Raw genomic sequence first — 14,777 nt, 5'->3', positions numbered from 1 at the left:
GGAAGGAACCAATTCTGGACACACTATTACTATTATTGTTGCTGTTGCTTTTGTTATTTGCATTATAAATATGTGATGGAACTATTAAATCTGGACAATGCAGCCTAAATATGGAAGCAGTGTGTCTTTCCCAGTGGCAGAGCAGATAGAAGAAAATTTTTGAAGCAAACAAAAGGAAACAGAACGGAGGGGCGGAGCAAGATGGCCGAATAGGAACAGCTCCAGTCTCCAGCTCCCAGCGCGAGCAACACAGAAGACAGGTGATTTCTGCATTATCAACTGAGGTACTGGGTTCATCTCACTGGGGAGTGCCGGACAATCAGTGCTGGTCAGCTGCTGCAGCCCGACCAGCAAGAGCTAAAGCAGGGCGAGGCATCGCCTCACCTGGGAAGCGCAAGGGGTAAGGGAATCCCTTTTCCTAGCCAGGGGAACAGAGACACACAACACCTGGAAAATTGGGTAACTCCCACCCCAATACTGCACTTTAAGCAAACAGGCACACCAGGAGATTATATCCCACACCTGGCCGGGAGGGTCCCATGCCCACGGAGCCTTCCTCATTGCTAGCACAGCAGTCTGCGATCTAACCACAAGGCAGCAGCGAGGCTGGGGGAGGGGCGCCCTCCATTGCTGAGGCTTAAGTAGGTAAACAAACCCCTGGGAAGATCGAACTGGGTGGAACTCACAGCAGCTCAAGGAGGCCTGCCAGTCTCTGTAGACTCCACCTCTGGGGACAGGGCACAGCTAAACAACAACAACAACAAACAAACCAAAAAAAGCAGCAGAAACCTCTGCAGACGCAAGCAACTCTGTCTGACAGCTTTGAAGAGAGCAGTGGATCTCCCAACACGGAAGTTGAGATCTGAAAACGGACAGACTGCCTGCTCAAGTGGGTCTCTGACCCCTGAGTAGCCTAACTGGGACACATGCTCCACTAGGAGCAGACCGACACCCCACACCTCACACGGTGGAGTACACCCCGAGAGGAAGCTTCCAAAGCAAGAATCAGACAGGTACACTCGCTGTTCAGCAGTATTCTATCTTCTGCAGCCTCTGCTGCTGACACCCAGGCAAACAGGGTCTGGAGTGGACCTCAAGCAATCTCCAACAGACCTACAGCTGAGGGTCCTGACTGTTAGAAAGAAAACTAACAAACAGGAAGGACACCCACACCAAAACCCCATCAGTACGTCACCATCATCAAAGACCAGAGGCAGATAAAAACACAAAGATGGGGAAAAAGCAGGGCAGAAAAGCTGGAAATTCAAAAAATAAGAGCGCATCTCCCCCTCCAAAGGAACGCAGCTCATCGCCAGCAACAGATCAAAGCTGGATGGAGAATGACTTTGACGAGATGAGAGAAGAAGGCTTCAGTCCATCAAACTTCTCAGAGCTAAAGGAGGAATTACGTACCCAGCGCAAAGAAACTAAAAAGCTTGAAAAAAGAGTAGAAGAATTGATAACCAGAATAATTAATGCAGAGAAGGCCATAAAGGAATGGACAGAGATGAAAACCATGACACGAGAAATAAGTGACAAATGCACAAGCTTCAGTAACCGACTCGATCAACTGGAAGAAAGAGTATCTGCAATTGAGGATCAAATGAATGAAATGAAGCGAGAAGAGAAATCTAAAGAAAATAGAAGAAAAAGAAATGAACAAGCCTGCAAGAATTATGGGATTATGTAAAAAGACCAAATCTACGTCTGATTGGGGTGCCTGAAAGTGAGGGGTAAAATGGAACCAAGTTGGAAAACATTCTTCAGGATATCATCCAGGAGAACTTCCCCAACCTAGTAGAGCAGGCCAACATTCAAATTCAGGAAATACAGAGAACGCCACAAAGATACTCCTCGAGAAGAGCAACTCCAAGACACATAATTGCCAGATTCACCAAAGTTGAAATGAAGGAAAAAATCTTAAGGGCAGCCAGAGAGAAAGGTCGGGTTACCCACAAAGGGAAGCCCATCAGACTAACAGCAGATCTCTCGGCAGAAACTCTACAAGCCAGAAGAGAGTGGGGGCCAATATTCAACATTCTTAAAGAAAAGAATTTTAAACCCAGAATTTCATATCCAGCCAAACTAAGTTTCATAAGTGCAGGAGAAATAAAATCCTTTACAGATAAGCAAATGCTTAGAGATTTTGTCACCACCAGGCCTGCCCTACAAGAGATCCTGAAGGAAGCACTAAACATGGAAAGGAACAACTGGTACCAGCCATTGCAAAAACATGCCAAAATGTAAAGAACATCGAGGCTAGGAAGAAACTGCATCAACTAACGAGCAAAATAACCAGTTAATATTATAATGGCAGGATCAAGTTCACACATAATAATATTAACCTTAAATGTAAATGGACTAAATGCTCCAATTAAAAGACACAGACTGGCAAACTGGATAAAGAGTCAAGACCCATCAGTGTGCTGTATTCAGGAGACCCATCTCACATGCAGAGACATACATGGGCTCAAAATAAAGGGATGGAGGAAGATCTACCAAGCAAATGGAGAACAAAAAAAAGCAGGGGTTGCAATACTAGTCTCTGATACAACAGACTTTAAACTATCAAAGATCAAAAGAGACAAAGAAGGCCATTACATAATGGTAAAGGGATCAATTCAACAGGAAAAGCTAACTATCCTAAATATATATGCACCCAATACAGGAGCACCCAGATTCATAAAGCAAGTCCTTAGAGACTTACAAAGAGACTTAGATTCCCATACAATAATAATGGGAGACTTCAACACTCCATTGTCAACATTAGACAGAAAAACGAGACAGAAAGTTAATAAGGATATCCAGGAATTGAACTCATCTCTGCAGCAAGCAGACCTAATAGACTCTACAGAACTCTCCACCCCAAATCAACAGAATATACATTCTTCTCAGCACCACATCACACTTATTCCAAAATTGACCACATAATTGGAAGTAAAGCACTCCTTAGCAAATGTACAAGAACAGAAATTATAACAAACTGTCTCTCACACCACAGTGCAATCAAACTAGAACTCAGGACTAAGAAACTCAATCAAAACCGCTCAACTACATGGAAACTGAATAACCTCCTCCTGAATGACTAGTGCATGCACAACGAAATGAAGGCAGAAATAAAGATGTTCTTTGAAACCAATGAGAACAATGATACAACATACCAGAATCTCTGGAATACATTTAAAGCAGTGTGTAGAGGGAAATTTATAGAACTAAATGCCCACAAGAGAAAGCTGGAAAGATCTAAAATTGACACTCTAACATCACAATTAAAAGAACTAGAGAAGCAAGAGCAAACACATTCAAAAGCTAGCAGAAGGCAAGAAATAACTAAGATCAGAGCAGAACTGAAGGAGATAGAGACACAAAAAACCCTCCAAAAAATCAATGAATCCAGGAGTTGGTTTTTGGAAAAGATCAACAAAATTGATAGACTGCTAGCAAGACTAATAAAGAAGAAAAGAGAGAAGAATCAAATAGACGCAATAAAAAATGATAAAGGGATATCACCACCAACCCCACAGAAATACAAACTAGCATCAGAGAATACTATAAACACCTCTACGCAAATAAACTAGAAAATCTAGAAGAAATGGATAATTTCCTGGACACTTACACTCTCCCAAGACTAAACCAGGAAGAAGTTGAATCCCTGAATAGACCAATAGCAGGCTCTGAAATTGAAGCAATAATTAATAGCCTACCAACCAAAAAAAGTCCAGGACCAGATGGATTCACAGCTGAATTCTACCAGAGGTACAAGGAGGAGCTGGTACCATTCCTTCTGCAACTATTCCAATCAATAGAAAAAGAGGGAATCCTCCCTAACTCATTTTATGAGGCCAACATCATCCTGATACCAAAGCCTGGCAGAGACACAACAAAAAAAGAGAATTTTAGACCAATATCCCTGATGAACATCAATGCAAAAATCCTCAATAAAATACTGGCAAACCGGATCCAGCAGCACATCAAAAAGCTTATCCACCATGATCAGGTTGGCTCCATCCCTGGGATGCAAGGCTGGTTCAACATACACAAATCAATAAACGTAATCCAGCATATAAACAGAACCAAAGACCAAAACCACATGATTATCTCAATAGATGCAGAAAAGGCCTTTGACAAAATTCAACAGCCCTTCATGCTAAAAACTCTCAATAAATTCGGTATTGATGGAACGTATCTCAAAATCATAAGAGCTATTTATGACAAACTCACAGCCAATATCATACTGAATGGGCAAAAACTGGAAACATTCCCTTTGAAAACTGGCACAAGACAGGGATGCCCTCTCTCACCACTCCTATTCAACATAGTGTTGGAAGTTCTGGCTAGGGCAATCAGGCAAGAGAAAGAAATAAAGGGTATTCAGTTAGGCAAAGAAGAAGTCCAATTGTCCCTGTTTGCAGATGACATGATTGTATATTTAGAAAACCCCATTGCCTCAGCCCAAAATCTCCTTAAGCTGATAAGAAACTTCAGCAAAGTCTCAGGATACAAAATTAATGTGCAAAAATCACAAGCATTCTTATACACCAGTAACAGACAAACAGAGAGCCAAATCATGAATGAACTTCCATTCACAATTGCTTCAAAGAGAATAAAATACCTAGGAATCCAACTTACAAGGGATGTAAAGGACCTCTTCAAGGAGAGCTACAAACCACTGCTCAGTGAAATAAAAGAGGACATAAACAAATGGAAGAACATACCATGCTCATGGATAGGAAGAATCAATATCGTGAAAATGGCCATACTGCCCAAGGTAATTTATAGATTCAATGCCATCCCCATCAAGCTACCAATGAGTTTCTTCACAGAATTGGAAAAAACTGCTTTAAAGTTCATATGGAACCAAAAAAGACCCCGCATCTCCAAGACAATCCTAAGTCAAAAGAACAAAGCTGGAGGCATCACGCTACCTGACTTCAAACTATACTACAAGGCTACAGTAACCAAAACAGCATGGTACTGGTACCAAAACAGAGATATAGACCAATGGAACTGAACAGAGTCCTCAGAAATAATACCACACATCTACAGCCATCTGATCTTTGACAAACCTGAGAAAAACAAGAAATGGGGAAAGGATCCCCTATTTAATAAATGGTGCTGGGAAAATTGGCTAGCCATAAGTAGAAAGCTGAAACTGGATCCTTTCCTTACTCCTTATACGAAAATTAATTCAAGATGGATTAGAGACTTAAATGTTAGACCTAATACCATAAAAACCCTAGAAGAAAACCTAGGTAATACCATTTAGGACATAGGCACAGGCAAGGACTTCATGTCTAAAACACCAAAAGCAATGGCAACAAAAGCCAAAATTGACAAATGGGATCTCATTAAACTAAAGAGCTTCTGCACAGCAAAAGAAACTACCATCAGAGTGAACAGGCAACCTACAGAATGGGAGAAAATTTTTGCAATCTACTCATCAGACAAAGGGCTAATATCCAGAACCTACAAAGAACTCAAACAAATTTACAAGAAAAAAACAAACCACCCCATCAAAAAGTGGGCAAAGGATATGAATAGACATTTCTCAAAAGAGGACATTCATACGGCCAACAGACACATGAAAAAATGCTCATCATCACTGGCCACCAGAGAAATGCAAATCAAAAGCACAATGAGATACCATCTCACACCAGTTAGAATGGCGATCATTCAAAAGTCAGGAAACAACAGGTGCTGGAGAGGATGTGGAGAAATAGGAACACTTTTACACTGTTGGTGGGATTGTAAACTAGTTCAACCATTATGGAAAACAGTATGGCGATTCCTCAAGGATCTAGAACTAGAAATACCATATGACCCAGCCATCCCATTACTGGGTATATACCCAAAGGATTATAAATCATGCTGCTATAAAGACACATGCACACGTATGTTTACTGCAGCACTATTCACAAGAGCAAAGACTTGGAATCAACCCAAATGTCCATCAGTGACAGACGGGATTAAGAAAATGTGGCACATATACACCATGGAATAGCCATAAAAAAGGATGAGTTCATGTCCTTTGTAGGGACATGGATGAAGCTGGAAACCATCATTCTCAGCAAACTATCGCAAGAACAGAAAACCAAACAGCGCATGTTCTCACTCATAGGTGGGAACTGAACAATGAGATCACTTGGACTCGGGAAGGGGAACATCACACACCGGGGCCTATCACGGGGAGGGGGGAGGGGGGAAGGATTGCATTGGGAGTTATACCTGATGTAAATGACGAGTTGATGGGTGCTGATGAGTTGATGGGTGCAGCACACCAACATGGCACAAGTATACATATGTAACAAACCTGCACGTTATGCACATGCACCCTAGAACTCATAGTATAATAATAAAAAAAAAGGGAAATAGAACCAAGAGACCAATGGAAAGAATCCTAAAGATATTCTCTGAGGCTTTGAATCCAGTTATCTGTTGGACTTTCCAGTCATATGAACAAATAAATTTATTTTTCTTCCCTTATGCTAGTTTAAGGTGAGTTTTTTTACTCAAAACAAAAAGTACTAATATAACATCTTTTGCCTATAAATCACAAAAAAAATAGAAATGCATATATACACATATAGTAGGTACATATATATACACACAAACATACATATGACAAATATATATGCCATATATAAGAAATCTATGTGTGTCAATATGGTTTTCACTATTTGTTGTCACAGTATCCACAACAAAAGTAAAAAACAGGAAGGCAGCCTTATTCTACACTCCCAGTTGATAAGTTAATATTCCATCTCCATTAACATCCTATTACAGTATTTTCAAGAAACTTCAAGGAGGCTTCCATGTATTAAGGTGGGAAAGGGGGAACAATGCAGATGTGGTTGGAAAGGTAAATTGATCAGACTATAAAGAGTGTTGTATACTAGGGGATTTGAAATTTTATCTTGTTGAACATAGGTATCCATGATGTTTTTAAGATCAAAGTGACATTCTTTATTCATTCAATAAACACTTAATGAATACATAGTATGTGCCAAACACAATACTAAAGCATATACACATCATAGCTGCTGTTGTCGAATTTATAATCTAGTTAACAGGTCTGTGTTCTCTAACCCTGATGACAGATCATAACAGATAAGAAAAATGAGTGAGAATTTATATAGATACTTAAGAAAAAGGAAAAATTATAAGTAGACCAATTGGTCATTAGGACAGTAAACAGCAGTCAAAGAAGGTTCCAATATATTTATTTTGAGTCATTGGTATAGGAAAAACAGTAAAAACAATAGCTTTTGTCAGTAAATGTTTAGGCTGGTGCAAAAGTAGTTGAGCTGTTGCAATTACTTTTAATTGCAAATTTTATCTGGAAATATTGAGTTCTCCCTACTTACTAGAAGCTAAGCTCCATGAAAGCTCTAATCACTATACAAAACAGAGATTAGACTAGTGACTGGCACTTAGTAGGTGCTCAATAAATGTGTTATTTTTGAACAAACTATCTTCAAAATTTGCAGGTAGAAACATAAATTCAATAATTAATTTATTGATACCTATCATGTTATCAGGGACCATACTAACAATTGGGGACTATGCTACCAGTAAATAAAACACAATTCCATGCTCCTAAGGTACTGCCAGTGTGCTGGAGCATTATCGACCTTTTCCATCCCTAAACACATTTACAATCTCCTGCAAAAATTTTTTCCTGGAAAAGTTTAGAGAAGCAAAGCATCAGAGGATTTGTGAAATGGGAGAGACTTATTTATAAGAACATTCGATATTCATGTGAGTTTAGCTAACTCATTTAAAGAACTCAAAAATTTATCTTTTGATAATGAACAAATAAGTAATAAAGAATGAGATAATTCATACATTTTTCAATTCTAACTCTATTTTTTCATTAGTGTTATTTTTCCAAAACTCTATTCTTTGTGGAGAATTTGTTGGCAACATCAGTATTGAAAACCAATCTAAGAGTTTAGATGAGAGGTCTACAAACAAACTTACAGCAACAAAACAGCATAGAGGTACATTGTATAATTAGGGTATGGGGAAGGATTTAGGGCAACATAAAGAAGGGTTACCTAATGCAGTCCTAAAGGATGTGTAAAAACTTCCTGGAACACACGATATTTGACAAAAGTCTTAAGAACTGAGTAGATTAAAACTAATTGCAGGATACAAGACCAATATTCAAAGATCGATTGTATTTCTGATACTAGCAATGAACATTTCCAAAATGAAATTATGAAAACAACTGCATGTTTAAAATAGCATGAGCCAGGCATGATGACTCACACCTATAATCCCAGCAACTTGGGAGGCTGAGGTAGTAGGACTGCTTGAGGCCAGGAGTTCAAGACCAGCCTAGGCAACATAGCAAGACCTTGTCTCTGCAAAAAGAAAAAAAAAAATTAGCCAGGTGTAATAGCACATGCTTGTAGTCCTAGCTACTCAGGAGGCAGATGTGGGAAGACTGTTTGAGCCCAGGATTTCAAGGCTACGGTGAGCTGAAATCAACACCACTATACTCTAGCTTGAGCAAAAGAGCAAGATCCTGTATCTTTAAAAAAAAAATAAAAAAGAAAAAAATACTTAGGTACAAATCTAACAAAAGATGTGTTAAGATTTGTATACTGAAAACTACAAATCATTATTGGGAAAAAAATAAAGAAGATTTAAATACATGGAAAGACACCCCATATCCATAAGCCACAAAAGGTAATATTGTTAAGACAGCAATACTCCTGAAATTGACACACATTCGATACAATTAGTATCAAAATCCAAGTTAGCTTTTTTCAGATCAGTTCTATTGATCTGAAGTCCAGAAATAAGCCCTTATATCAATGATGAATTGATTTTTGACAAAGGTGCAAAGGCTATTCAGTAGAGAAAGAATAGCATTTACAACAAATAGTGCTGAGAAAATTGTTTATCCTTATACAAGAGAATGAAGTTAGACTCCTATTTCACATCATATAAAATTAACTCCAAGGGGATTAAAGACCTAAATGTCAAAGCCAAAACCATAAAACTCTTAGAAGAAAACATAAAAGTAATTTTCATGACCTTGGGTTAGGTAATGGTTTCCTTCGATATGACACTGAAGCACAAACAACAAAAACAAAAAAAGACAAACTGGACATCAAAATTAAAAACTTTGTCCAAAGGGCACCATCAAGAAAGTGAAAAGAGCGAAAGGAACACGGTGATCAGCTCATGCAGCTGTAAGACACCATGAACTCACTTTCAGATCAGTTTTGTAATGCCACTGATGTGTTGCAGCAATGTGGTCTTCCTGCCTCTTTTAATAATATTCAGACAGCAATTAACAAAGACCAGCCAGCTAACCCTACAGAAGAGTATGCTCAGCTTCTTACAGCACTGATTGCACAAACAGCAAAAGACATTAATGTTTTGATAGACTCCTTATCCAGTGAAGAATCTACAGCTGCTTTATAGGCTACTAGCTTATATAAGCTACAATAAAACCATGAGGCTGCTACATATTGTTTATCTAGGGAAATGCTTCTAGAAAAGATACAAAGTGCACTTGCTGATATTGCAGTCACACACAGCTGATCACAGTTACAGCTGAAGACAAGAAGTAGTACCCACAGCCAGTCTCTTCCAGACTTATAGTACCAGTGAATACTATGTGGCTGAGAAAAGGATTGTTCCAATACCATTAAGAATTCTGCATCAGATTTAGATGTAAGCCTTACCAACAGTTACAGAAACATTAAACACTGATATGTGTTACCTTTTTAGTACTTTTAATAATTTCCAATTTTCACTCTTGATAAACAAGGTTATAAAACTGTGATTGAACCATCTCTAAATATAATTCTAATTTATTTTACTTTATTTTATTCTTATTTTATTTTGAAACAGGGTCTTGCTCTGTCACCCAAGCTGGAGTGCAGTAGCAGGATCACAGATCAGTGCCACCTCAACCTCACAGGCTCAAGGAATCCTCCCACCTCTGCCTCCTGAGTAGCTGGGACTACAGAGGCACACCACCAAGCCCAGCTAATTTTTTTGTTTTTATTTCATTTATTTTTATTTATTTGTTTGTTTTGTAGAGATAGGGTGTCACTATGTTGCCCAAGCTGGTCTTGAACTCCTAGGCTCAAGAAATCCTCCCACCTCAACCTCTCAATGTGCTGGGATTACAGGCAAAAGCCACCATGCCAGGCCAAGGATTTGAATATATATTTCTTCAAATAAAATATAAAAATAGCCAATGAACACATGAAAAGTTGCTCACCATCATTTGTCATTAGAGAAATGCAAGTCAAACCCACAGTAGGATACTACTTCATACCCACCAGGATGGACACAATCAAAAAGAGAAAATAACAAGTGTTGGGAAGGATGTGGAGAAAGTAAAACCCTCACACATTGCTGGTGGGAATGTAAAATAGTGCAACCACTTTGGAAAAGTTTGGTAGTTTTTTAAAAACTTAAACCTAGAGTTACCATATGACCCAGCAATTCCATTCCTAGGTATATATCCAAGAACAATGGAAACACACATCTACACAAAAACTTGTACATGAATGTTCACAGCATTATTCATAATAGTCAAAAAAATGGAAATAACTCAAATCATCTGATGGACATTTGTCCACATACATGTGGCATATTCATATAACAGATTATTATTTAGCCATAAAAGAAAACAAAAAAGTACTATACATGTTATGACATGAACGAATCTTGAAAACATTATTCTAAGTAAAAGAAGCCAGGCACACACAAAAATTACATACTGTATGATTCCATTTATATAAAATATCGAGAACAGACAAATCTAGAGAGACAGAAAGAGATTAGTGGTTGCCAGATTAGTGGCTGGGGTGAGGGAATAATGGAGAGTGAGTACTTAATGAACACAGGGTTTCCTTTTGGGGTGATGAAAATATTCCAAAACTGGATAGTGGTGATGTTTGCATAACACTGCAAATGTACCAAATGCCATATGGTAAAATTTTATATGTGCATTTTATCACAATAAAAAAAGAAGAAAAGTACTGACACATGTTATGACGTGAATGACCCTTGAGAACATTATGTTAAGTGAAAGAAGAAGTCACAAAAGACAACATACCGTATGGTTCTGTTTATATGAAATCTCCAGAATAGGCAAATCCATAGAAAGATTAGTGGTTGCCTAGGATGAGGGAAGGGAAAAGGGAGGAGGGAGTGCTAACGGGTACAGGGTTTCTTTCAGGAGGAACAAAAGAATGAAATGGTCTAAAATTAGACTGTGGTTATAGTTGCACCACTCTGAGAATATACTAGAAAGCACTGAACTCTACACTTTGAAAGGCTGAATTGTACAGTATGTGAATTATCTCAATGAAGGGATTCGAGGAGACAGAAAGGGAGATAACTGAGTAAGAATTGGCCAGGAAAATGAAGGGTTAGTAAAGGATAGGAATAATCAGTACAAGGATATAGGAAAGGATATAGAATAAGACCATCTTTGCTCTTGAAGATTCCATACATCTTGTTCCAGAGTAATTACCACCTAAATTAGATGGCTAGGAAATTTAGAATACGATTAGATAGGAGGAACAGGTTTCTATCCTGGGAGAAGTCATCAACAAACGTTCACTACAAAATACAAATATACGTAAATATATCCAAGCAATATTAAGTGGAAAGTAGAAAAACTGAGAGTACACATGTTATAGACTCCATTTTCCCAACAAAGTCAGAAGTCAGGTCACCAGCTGAGAGTGAAGGGTATCAGAGCAGTGTTGAAAATCTATAGAAAATGACAAGTTTGAACGTATCCCTGAAACAGCTGAGAAAGAGAGCCCTTTTCTGACTTCTTTATGAGACAGGAATATGGGGTGGTCACAGGAGAAACAGGAAATACCAGGCAACAGTTTCACATGACTAACATAGAAGGAACACAGAAACCAGCTAGAGGAATGGGGAAGGGAGAGGAGCCAATAAGACCCTAACAAACAGGATATAAGAAATACCAGTTAAGACCAGCTAGATCTAACATGGCACTGGATTTGACTCAAATTGTACCCCAGGTTCAATTATAAACTCATTATTATACTAAACCACATCTCACCAGACCATGACAGTTCCAGGTATACCCATGTTTGTTATAAAACTCAGTGGCACCTCAATTCCAAGAAATCTCATTCTCTTCCCAGAAATCCTTATGATCATTCTGCCTCTTAATTTGAAAAACCTTTTTTTGGTTTGGACAAACCACAAACACATTGGGCACAACATACTCTCCTGAGTAGGCCTATACTCCCACTCTTGAGTGTGTACTTTCACTTTTAAAAAAATACTTTTTACTTTTGCTTTGACTTGTCCTTGAATTTTCTTGCAAAGGTGTCAAGAACCTGGACAGTGGCTGGGGTCAACGTCTCACCGGTGTTCAGAGGCCTCCCTAAGCCCACTGACATCACTGATACTCCATAAGACTACAGCACCAACACCAACAGTACAGTAGACCTATTCTTGACTTTCACCTTCAGTAAAATTCTACATGTCGTTCTTCTCAACCTGCTCCTTTTTATACAATTACATAAAATTTCATAGGATCAAAACATTTGCAAGGCCAGGTGCACTGTAATGCCAGCACTTTGGGAGGCCAAGGTGGGCAGATTACTAGAGCTGAGATATTCAAGACCAGCCTAGGCAACATGGCAGAAACAATGCGTCTAAAACAAAATAAGAAAATTAGCAGGTGTGGTGGTGCATGCCTGTAGTCCTGGCTACTTGGGAGGCTGAGGTAGAAGGATCACCTGATCCCAGGTGGTCAAGACTGCAGTGAGCTGAGATGGCACCACTGTACTCCAGCCTGAACAACAGAGTGAGACCTTGTCTCAAAAAAAAAAAAAAAAAAAATTAAACAGCACAAAATCAGATTTCCTTCTCCCTCCCTCCTTCACTTTAGTACATTTACATCTAACAAAGACCACTGGAGCTAAAGAGAGTTGCTGTATGGCAGCTTTTATAAACTGCACCTAGACTATTCATTCTGTCACTAACCAGGGCACAGATGCTATGTAGTTCCTAGGCTAGTGTAAATCTTAATGAGAAACAATGAACTTCTGTACACATACATGTCTTTAGCCCATATGTCTGTCAAGTCTCAGATGACAACATAAATAGAACCCAGTAAAAGTCCCCAGTATGAGGCTTCTCTACACGTGTGGTTAAAAGGCTGTAGAGTTGTGTCATATAACGTTCAGTCTCTCTCTCCTCACTCTCACTCTTCAAAAAGATAACCATGCCTAATTCCTAAAAAATGATAAAAGCAGTGTGATGGTTGAGTGTCAACTTGGTTGGACTGAAGGATGCAAAGTATTGTTCCTGGGTATCTGTGGGGGTGTTGCCAAAGGATTAACATTTGAGTCAGTGGACTGGAAGAGGCAGACCCACCCTCAATCTGGGTAGGCACCATCTAATCAGCTGCCAGCAGGCAGAAGAATGTGGAAGGACTAGACTGGCCAAGTCTTCTGGATTTCATCTTTCTCCCATGGTGGAAGTTTCCTGCCCTCAAACATCGGACTCCAAGTTCTTCAGCTTTTGGACTCTCGGACTTACACCAGTGGTTTGCCAGGGGCTCTTGGACCTTCAACCACAAACTGAAGGCTGCACTGTCAGCTTCCCTACTTTTGAGGTTTTGGGACTCAGACTGGCTTCCTTGCTCCTCAGCTTGCAGATGGCCTATTGTGGGACTTCACCTTGTGATCATGTGAGTCAATACTCCTTAATAAACTCTGCTTTATACATACATCTATGCTATTAGTTCTGTTCCTCTAGAGAACCCTAATACCAACAGTGACAGATGGCTGGAATAAACCCATAGTCTCCCAAGGTGACTACTTTGAAGAAGACAATCCTCATTTAAAGGTATAGAATCTGATAGAGTTGTTTTACATCAGTTAAATTTTGCACGTAATCATATTTCAAATAAATACACTTCAGATGAGTTGAACAAAGAGATTAACTTTAGTACACGTCTTAACAAAAGTTATGTTCTTCTCCTATCTAGGAGAATTAAGACCAAGAGTATGCAACAGAATTAGGCACTGCAGTGCAACAATGTGGACTGCAATTTAAGGCCATGATATGGTTTGGTTTTGCCCCCACCCAAATCTCATCTTGAATTCCCATGTGTTGTGGGAGGCACTGGTGAAAGGTAATTAAATCATGGGGGCAGGTCTTTCCTGTGCTCTTCTCATGATAGTGAATAAGTCTCATGAGATTTGCTGGTTTTATACTTGCCCCTGTACAAGCTCTTTCTTGGCCTGCCACCATCCACGTAAGATGTGACTTGCTCCTCCTTGCCTTCTGCCATGATTGTGAGACCTTCCCAGCCATGTGGAACTGTAAGACCATTAAACCTCTTTCTTTTGTATATTGCCTAGTCTTGGGTATGTCCTTTACGTGAAAATGGACTAATACAGTAAATTGGTACCAGGAGTGGGGTGCTACTGAAAAGATACACAAAAAAGTGGAAGTGACTTTGGAACTGGGTAACAGGCAGAGGTTGGAACAGTTTGGAGGGCTCAGAAGAAAGAAAAATATGGGAAAGTTTGGAACTCCCTAGTGACCTGTCGAATGGCTTTGACCAAAATGCTGATAATGATATGGACAATGAAATCCAGGATAAAGTAGTCTCAGATGGAGATAAGGAACTTGTTGGGAATTACAGCAAAGGTGACTACTGTTATGTTTTAGCAAAGAGACTGGCGGCATTTTACCCCTGCCCTAGAGATGTGTGGAACTCTGAACTTAAGAGAGATGATTTA

The 14,777-nt window shown here is 39.3% G+C and overlaps 1 protein-coding gene and 1 pseudogene across 5 annotated transcripts in view; one reads left to right on the top strand and one right to left on the bottom strand.

Annotated features, from left to right (window-relative positions):
* Nucleotides 1–14,777, bottom strand: part of RIMS2 (regulating synaptic membrane exocytosis 2) — a 747,502-nt gene that overhangs the window by 680,519 nt on the left and 52,206 nt on the right. The window lies entirely within an intron of this gene.
* LOC106999878 (mediator of RNA polymerase II transcription subunit 21 pseudogene) lies at nucleotides 7,563–9,389 on the top strand (annotated as a pseudogene).

The sequence above is a fragment of the Macaca mulatta genome, chromosome 8 (assembly GCF_049350105.2).
Source record: "Macaca mulatta isolate MMU2019108-1 chromosome 8, T2T-MMU8v2.0, whole genome shotgun sequence".
Lineage (NCBI taxonomy): Eukaryota > Metazoa > Chordata > Mammalia > Primates > Cercopithecidae > Macaca > Macaca mulatta.
The sequence above is the reverse complement of the archived record's forward strand: the minus strand, read 5'-3'. Positions and strand labels throughout refer to the sequence as shown.